At 45.3% G+C, this 8,843-nt stretch overlaps 1 pseudogene; it reads right to left on the bottom strand.

Annotated features, from left to right (window-relative positions):
• Nucleotides 1-5,702: 5,702 nt before the first annotated feature.
• LOC119511224 lies at nucleotides 5,703-7,345 on the bottom strand (annotated as a pseudogene).
• Between the last annotated feature and the right edge of the window lie 1,498 nt (nucleotides 7,346-8,843).

Genomic DNA, 8,843 nt, shown 5'->3' with positions numbered 1-8,843 from the left:
TAATTTAATTTCAAGATATCATCTTTAAAATGCTGGAAGATTGCTGGAAGAGTTAGTGTAAGCCTCCACATATTTGAAACAAGAATAAAACGGTTTGGGTGGGACCACTGAATTTTTCACCGGTTGCCTGCACTAAATACTTTATTCCACTCGGAGATTCTAGATGTAGATATCCTACCAGCAGTGTAAATTAAAGGGTGAGTGCTTCAGGTTGTCCTTGGCTATTTACCCGGTGGGATTGCAATGAAGTTAAGGTTTAGAATGAGCCAGGAAAGCTAAGGTCACCTACAGATCATAAAAGAGGAAAGTCAAGAATGAATAGAAAGACCACAATCAACTGCAGGGAAAACGTAAAGCTACCTGTAGAATGAATGTGTTAGTTACAAAAGAGGTTTAAGCTGCCATGGTTTGATTTTGGAGAACTGCACAACATTGAATCGTTAGTTTCAAGATGACAGTTTTATTTTCTCATTTTATCCCATGTTATTGGTTAATTTCTGACAACCAAGTTTGGTAGTCTTCTTTTAGTAATTTTTAAAAGTAGTCTTCAAAATTTCTTTAGCTAGGCTTTATTTATAACAGTTTGACAGTATTCCAAGGAAAATGTAAGCTGTTTCAAGAAAGGTGGCAAATAGTATCTCTGTAAGAAGCAAAGCACAATACTTTATTGCTAATTTATAATGATTATGGTTTAACCTGAAATAAGAGTTGTCAGATAAAGTGAATTAAAATGCAGGATACCTAGGTAAACATTTTTTAGGATTTTGAGACACATTTATATCAAAAATATTTATCTATCTGAAATTGAAATTTTACTGGATATTCTGTATTTTATTTGGCAGCCAATCAGGAATATTGATTAGTCCTCTATAGCTGGCAATTTGATTCCCAATCAAATATTTCATATACATGAAATTCAACTCACAAATGAATTTAAAAACATGTTATTGGAGAATAAGTTGCATGTAGAATAATTCACATAAGTATATAACCCAGTAAATTTTAACAAAGTGAAACACCCAGCCAGTCAGCATACAAATCTAGAAATAGAAGATCACCAGCAGCCTAGGCGCATGATGCTGCTCCCCAGTCACACCTGCCCCAAAGGTAATCCTTTCCCAACAAACTTCATTTTATGCCAGGAATGTTTAATAAGGTTTATAATGAATCGATTGGGGTTTTCCCCAGCACCCAAAATAATGGCTGTCCCACAATAGACAGTAAGAAGCTATAAGTGCATAAATGCATGTCAATGAATAATTTAATAAATACAACAAAATATTAGTACTTGCAAAAACTTTGCATGAGAAATTCAGGGTATCATACTGTCAGACAAGTCGCTGAATGAATTCGATCGAATTCTGACTTTTCTAGGAACCATGCTGGGTGCTGGGTGAGTCACTGGCCTGGCACCAAGGAGTTTATAAGATCTTGAGTAAAATATGTTGGTTCAGAACCTGTGTGTTTTCTGAGAGCTCTAGCTCACTGACCCACTCGTTTGTCCACAACATCCAATTTACCTTTTTTCAGTGGAGATTGGCACAGGTGTTGATAAATGAGATAATATGATTTTAGAATGAGGACTTCCCAAATTTTTTTTTGTATTTTCTATTCTAAAACTTGCAAATTGATTGTTACTAATACAAAGATTAGAAAGTGTATTTGACTCAATTAGAATGCAATTGGAGGTCTTGGGTAAGAACAAGCCTTCTTCTTTTAATGGGCCCTTTAGCTAGTTTTACAAAGAGGCAAAAGAAATAATGACTCAGCCACCAGGTCTCAGGGAGTTCAAACATTACAGTATGTGTGCTGTTTTGCATTCTCTGTACAAGTCCGTCATTAATGCCAAACAGCATCAAAATTCATGCAGACTTTCTCTTATTCCCGAGATTATACTTGCAGTGTGCATTTACTACAAGATTAAGATGAAGTCATTATCATTTTCCAATAAAATTGAGTTTAAACATGAAGAAAATCATTTTAAAAAAATATGAACTATATTTATAATTTCACTCAATAAAAAAGTAGAATTAATGGTTATGCTTATTTACATAATCATTTAGGTTAAGTGTTCTAATAATTGGTAATTATGCAATGATTATGCCTCAATAATTTTATTCATAATAAAGGCATCTTAAATCTGAATCTTGCATCTCCTAATGTATAGTTTAATGAAGCATAAAATGCATTTTCTAACTTTTGGACAGTTATAGAAAAGAAGAAATGGCTATAAAAAAAGATAAAGACATTTAACAGGTCAAAAATAAGAAGAACTTTAATATAACTTACCTATCTTCCTCGGCTAACTAGGTCTAAATTTATTTCCACTGTGAGACACAAATCTTATGCATAAATATTTAAAGCTTTTAGTTGGATTACTTATTGCTACATTGTTCAGTTCTACCTTAGGTGAGTCTATGTAAGTGAAGTAAATTGGAGAGCGACAGACTAGTTATTACATTCAGTTAACAGTTCTGGTCATATGGATAAGTCAAATTTTTAAAACATAAATGTATACTTACTTTCAAGAAGATGTAGCTTGTCTATATTACTCTGAAATTTATCTTAATGTTTTATTTATTCTAATCTATATGAAACACAATACTCATTTGAACTTTCTGTATTAGAGTGTGGAAGATGATCGAATAGATTTTTAACTTGCTGTCGGCCTGGGAAAGACGGCGCCTGCAGATTCTGCTAATGTCACAGGTGTGCAAAGCCGGAAAGAGCAGCGCTCTTACCCCAACTGTAAGAGATCAGAACTTTTCTTAATTCCGACGACAACTGAGGCTGCAGAACCACCAAGAGCCCGAAATTCCAGGGCAGGCAAGGGGTGCTCACACTCACCCCCAGGCTCTCCCACAGCCTCCCACCGAGAGCTCAGGGGAATGATTGTGGGTAGGGTGGGAAGCCAGAAGAGCCTCCTACATTGGTGAGGAGTGGAGGACGGGGTGGGCACCGCTACGGGAGAGGCGCGTGGCCCACCTCCCACCTCCGTCCTCTTCTCTCGGAGACCAGCAAGCCCTGTCACCCCCAGCACTCGAGGGCCATGAGCAGCAGCCAGGAGCGCAAGGGGAGGGAGGGCACCAAGCCCTGCCAGCTCCCCTGACCCCCTCCGTCAAGCGAGGTGGGCTGGGGGAGGGGGCACAGCCAAGAGAGTTGGGACACTATTAATAGGTCTGTTGGTTAACTCAACTTAGCTGGGCCATGGTGCCCAGTTGTTTGGTCAAACACTGGCTGGACGTTGCTGTGCAGGTATTTGGTAGGTGGGATTAGCATCTACAATCCCTTGACTTTAAATAAAATAGAATAACCTGGATAAACATGGATGGGCCTCACCTAGTCAGTTCCGGAAGTCAGAAACATTTCTGCCTCCAGAGTCCAACATCAGCTCTTTCTGGAATTTTCAGCCTGTCAGCTCCCTGGGAGAAATTTGGACTCAATATTTCAGTATCACTTCACCAAAATTTGCAGCCTGTTGCCTGCCGTAGGAATTTGGACTTGCCAGCTCCCACAATCAGGACAGCCAAGTGCTTATAACAAATTAATAAATATCTTTATACATACACATGATATAGATAGATAGATAGATAGATAGATAGATAGATAGATAGATGATTGATAGATCCTGTTGGTATTGTTTCTCTGGAGATTCCTGACTGATACAAGGTCTTACATACTTGTAAATTTAACTCTGGAAATGAGAAGAGAAAGAGAAGGGGAAGAAAAAATATTGGAAAGACAATGGCAGATAAATTTCAAATATAATGAAAAATATTAAACCACAAATTCAAGGTAGTGCAGAAGCCCACCCAAGCAGGATAAACATCAAATAATAAATTTTTAAGGGTAAAAATGAAAGATATAGTCAAACATAAAAAATCTTAAGGCAGTGAGAGAAAAAAAGAAACATTCCAAGCAGAGGAACAAAGATAGAAACCCCGTGGGGCAGTTTCCAGGCACGCACGGCAGGGTGCCGGGGGTGGCCCAGCGGGAGCGGTCCCAACACAACTGGTCCTAATCACCAGACTTGGGAATCTGTCAGCTTATATGACAAAGGGGCTTTGCAGATGGGATTCAGGTCGAGATGGGGCGAGTGTCCTGGATTATCACAGGCCCAATATAAGCTCATGTTCTCCCTTAAAAAGGAGGCAGAAGAGCAGGTTGGAGAAAGCAGTTTAACTGCCATTGCTAGCGCTGAAGATGGAGGAAGGGGTCATGATGCAAGAAAGAAAGTTCTCCTCTAGAAGCTACAAGGTAAGGAAAGGGATCCTACGCAGAACCTAGAGGGGAAGACGGCCCTGCTGACACCTTCGTTTTAGCCCACCGAGACCCGGGCCAGGCTTCTGACCCACAGAACTGTAAGATCATAAGTCTGCGTTGTTTAAGCCACCAAGTTTGTGGTCATTTGTATGGCAGCAGTAGACAACTAATATATCTTTTTTTTTAATTCAGTTTTATTGAAATATATTCACATATCATACAATCATCCATGGTATACAATCAACTGTTCACAGTATGATCATATGGTTATGTACTCCTCACCACAATCTATTTCTGAACATTTTCCTTACATCAGACAGAATCAGAATAAGAATAAAAAATAAAAGTAAAGAAAGAACACCCAAACCACCCCCTCATCCCACCCTATTTGTCATTTAGTTTTTATCCCCATTTTTCTACTCTGCCAGGAGCACGGGGATGCCCATAGCAGGACACAGCCCAGCACCCCCAACACCAAGTCCAGGTGGGCCAGGCATGGGCAGCAGCTCCCTGGGAGACACGAGCACCAGCCATCCAGCTCCTGCCGGCTTTGCAGCAGACCCCTGCGGTGAGAAGGCCCACTTTGCAGACAAGGAGACTGAGCCCATTATGGGCCCCTCCGACCTGCTGCGCACATCTTCCCCATCACCAGATGGTACAACCTGTGCCAGTATATGAAACCAAGTTCGTATAAGACACCAGAGCAGCAGCCAGACTCTCCTGTGAAAGGTGTGCTGCAGGGTTCAGGGCAACAGAACCCCAAGGCTGGGCAGTGCCTGGGGGATTCCTGCCAGTGTCCTGGGGCCCAGGACCCCTGGCCAAGGCCCTTGACAGAGGACCATGTGCCAGTTCCAGGCCTCTCCAAACGCAGGTGCATCACCCCTTACAGAGCTCAGAACCCTGAGCCTAGGCAGAAGTCGGCCCTGGTCTGAGGACAGCTTCTCACTTGGTCGGAGACGTGGTCACAGGGTGACAGGAAAAGGACCAAAAGCTAGAAGTGCAACCTGGGGGAGGTTGTGGTCAGGAAAGCGTGAACGCTGAGAATGCTTTTCTGCAAACCAAAACCTAAGTCTGCTCAGGGTCCCCGTGGCTGCTTCCTTTGCTTTTTCACGCTGTCCAACTGCAGGGCACCAAAGGGGCACGGCCTCGCACGGAAGCACCTCCTGCTTATGAGACCAGAACCCACAGGCCAGACCTCGTTTGGTTCTCATACGTCACGAGAGGTGGCACTTCCTTGTCCTCACTGCACAGACGAGGAATCTGTAGCTCCAGGAGGTTAAGGAACTTTCTCCAACTCGGAGCTAGAACGGGGTTGTGGTGGGACTGGAATCCGGACCTCGCCACCCCCCAGCCTGGCTTTGCCCTCTGCAACTGGGACGCCGAGGTCCAGAAGCCACTTATGTCCCTGGGTCTCTTTCTCAATCTGCTTATTTGCTCCCTTAAGTCCTTCTTGCATGTAGGTAGCTCCTTCCAGTATGATCTTTTAAAGTTCTAGAAGACTTTGTTTGATTTTTTTCCAATATCCTGTCTTGGAACTCTGCTGTGGGTACAATGGGAATCGTTCCACCGTGCTGTCCAAATTTTCTTTCCAAACTCTCTTGAACAGACATGAGCAAGTGGTAGTTAGAATCCTGCTCATATTTGAAGGTTAGACGGCCATAGCTAACATGATTTAGATTCTTCACCCACTCAAAGTAAGACACTGTCACTCCTCCAGCATTCAAGTAGAGATCAGGAATAACCATAATGTTCCTCTCCAGGAAAATCTTACCAGTTTCTGGAGTTGTGGGCCCACTGGCACCTTCAGCAATGATCTTGGCTTTGACCCTGGGTGCACTGGATTTGGTCAGCTGCTTCTTGCTGGCAGCAGGGATCAGTATGTCACAGTCTGCTTCCAAGATGCTCGCTTCATAGCACTTTGCCTCGGGGAAGCCCAGGATTGATCCACGTTGCAATCTGAAGTCTTCCAGTTCCTTTGGATCAATACCATCTGGATTCCAGATGCTCCCATCAGATTCACCAACAGCAATACATTTAGCACCAAAACGAGGTAAATATCTCATAGAATGCAGACTCACATTACCGAATCCCTGAACAACGAAGTTTTTATCTCTGAAAGCCTGGTGTCATTCCTGAAACGCTCATGTAGGAGGCTTTGGTGATGAAGTTTTCAATCCCGTGGAAAACCCCGCGGCCGGTGGCGGAGATGCGCCCGCGGATGCCACCCCGGCTGACGGGCTTGCCGGTGACGCACGCGTGCGCGTTAGTGTGGTAGTGCCCGATGGTGCCGGCGCAGGTGTCCGCGATGCAGGACATCCCCCGCTCACCTGTGCTCAGGTCTGGGGCGGGCACATCGATGCCAGGACCAATAAAGCCTTTCTTTGCCAACTCCATGGTGAACCTCCTTGTGACCTTTTCCAGTTCGTTATCAGAATAGTTCTTGGGATTGATTTTAGCACCAGCTTTAGCACCCCTAAATGGCACATCACCACGGCACACTTACACGTCATCGGGAAGCCGAGGCCTTCCCCTCATCCGCACTCACGTCTGCGCAGCAACGGATGCCTCCCCCGCAGGGCGTGCGGTGCCGGCTGTGCGGGGCGCGGCACCCTCGATGGCCTCCCGGGAGCCGTGGTCGCGCCGGGCGGGGAAGGAGAGGCTCAGGCCATGGTTGCAGGGCTTGGTGATCCCTGGTTCCGGGGCTTGATGATCCGCGGGATGCGCGCGCCGGTTCCGCTGGTGCTCCCCGCTCTCGCGGTCTCGAGGTCCTCCAGCGGCTTGTCCTCCACCATGCTGGCGCCGGGCTCGAGAAGCCCTCCACCGTCTTGAAGAAGCTGGGGTCGTCCCCGGGGTCGTCCTCGTGGTCGGCCCCCGCCTCGCTCAGGCAACGGCACATAGCGGCGGGTGAAGGGCCGCGGGGCGGAGGAGGAGCGCGCGTGCCGCACCCAACGGCGCCGGGCAGGGCAGCGCGGGGGGCGCGCGCGAGGCCCCCACCTCCACCTCCGCCCGGCCTCCCTCGGCCTCCCTGGGGCGGCGGCGGCGGCGGCGTGCCAACTAATGCGTCTTTATTCCTGCATGCCATGACTTCCCTTCCCTGCCCAGAAAACCAGGGCAGCTGGGGGGCACCGCCCAAAGGGACCCCCCCCCCCACTGCCAACAACTGGCCCAGCCCAGAAAGCCCCTTTGACCCCGCAGGCCCGAGACTGGACTCCCATCCAGAGACACAAGGTGGCTGGTGAGAGCCAGTAGAGGAGACCCCACCACAAGTTGCTTTCCTGGGTAGTGCTCGCCATGCGCCAAAGGCTGGGAGATCTCACCGTTCCAGGCCCCTGACCGGGGAGCCTGGGACACCCTCCTCCACTGAGAGGCAGCGGGGACCTAAACTGGGGCCGCACCTACTGCCCACTCAGGCAGCACCAGGGGACACCAGTGGGAGCCAAAGTGGCACCAGACAAACCCAGCAGACCAAAGTAGTCCTGCAAGGCTCCGAAAATCAAACGGCACTGGAAGTACAGCCCACAAAGGTAGGGTAAGACATGCGTGCCACATCTGAACAGGGTGACTGCCTGCCAAAGGTTTCAGACTCTGTTAATGTGATAGACAAAATGCCCAGGACACAATCAAAGTCACCCAACATACCAAGGACCAAGAAGTTGCAACCTGAAGAGAGAAGAAGTGAAATTATCTGACAAAGGTTTAAAGCAACCATCATTGAAATGTTTCAACAATCACAGATTTTCCTAAAACAACTGAAAAAAATACAAAATCTCAGCAAATAAATAGAAATTATAAAAACACAAATGGAAATTATAGAATTGATAAAAATAAGAGAAATAAAAAGTTCTCTTGTTGGGCTCAATGGTAGAGTGGAGAAGACATAGAATCGGTGAACTTAGAGCAATCAATGACAGTAAAAGAATGGAAAGAGATGGGCTGTGCAAACACTAATTTAAAAAAGAGTGGCTAGATTAATTTAATATCCAATAAGGTAGTCTTCTGAGCAAAGAAACTTACTAGAGAAAAGAAAGACAAAGCATAATGATAAATGGATCAATCCACCTAAAAGACATAATGATCCTAAATGTGTATACACCAAACAGAAAAGCCTTGAATATAAAGGTCCCAATAATCAGATTAAGATCCATCCTGATTGAGGTGGGCCACACCTTAACTGAAGTAGCCTAGTCAGAAGGTCCTGCTTACCCTGGGTCCACACTCTCAGACATGGATTAGATTTAAGAACATGTCTTTCTGGTGTACACACAGCTTGAAACCACCACAACTAACAATTTTATGATGTGTTGAAAAACATACTTCATTTAGAAATTACTGTATTCTTTAAAGGGTGTGCATTTATAATTCTAAATGTACAATGCAAAGCAAATTTTCAAAGAATAATTCTACAGTAATTATAGGTTATTGAATGAAGCACTAGGTAAAGCACTAGGCTACCTTCAGAACCTGAGCTCTAGACCTGGAGCTCATATTTCTATTTTGATCTATCAATCACCCACACCAACATTTGCAGTTTCTTCCTTACAGTGCTGTAGTGAGCCAAGGAATTTGAGGACATCTAATAA

This window comes from Choloepus didactylus, chromosome 16, assembly GCF_015220235.1.
Source record: "Choloepus didactylus isolate mChoDid1 chromosome 16, mChoDid1.pri, whole genome shotgun sequence".
In the NCBI taxonomy this organism is placed as follows: domain Eukaryota; kingdom Metazoa; phylum Chordata; class Mammalia; order Pilosa; family Megalonychidae; genus Choloepus; species Choloepus didactylus.
Note: the sequence above shows the minus strand (reverse complement) of the source record. Positions and strands in the feature narration are given on the sequence as shown.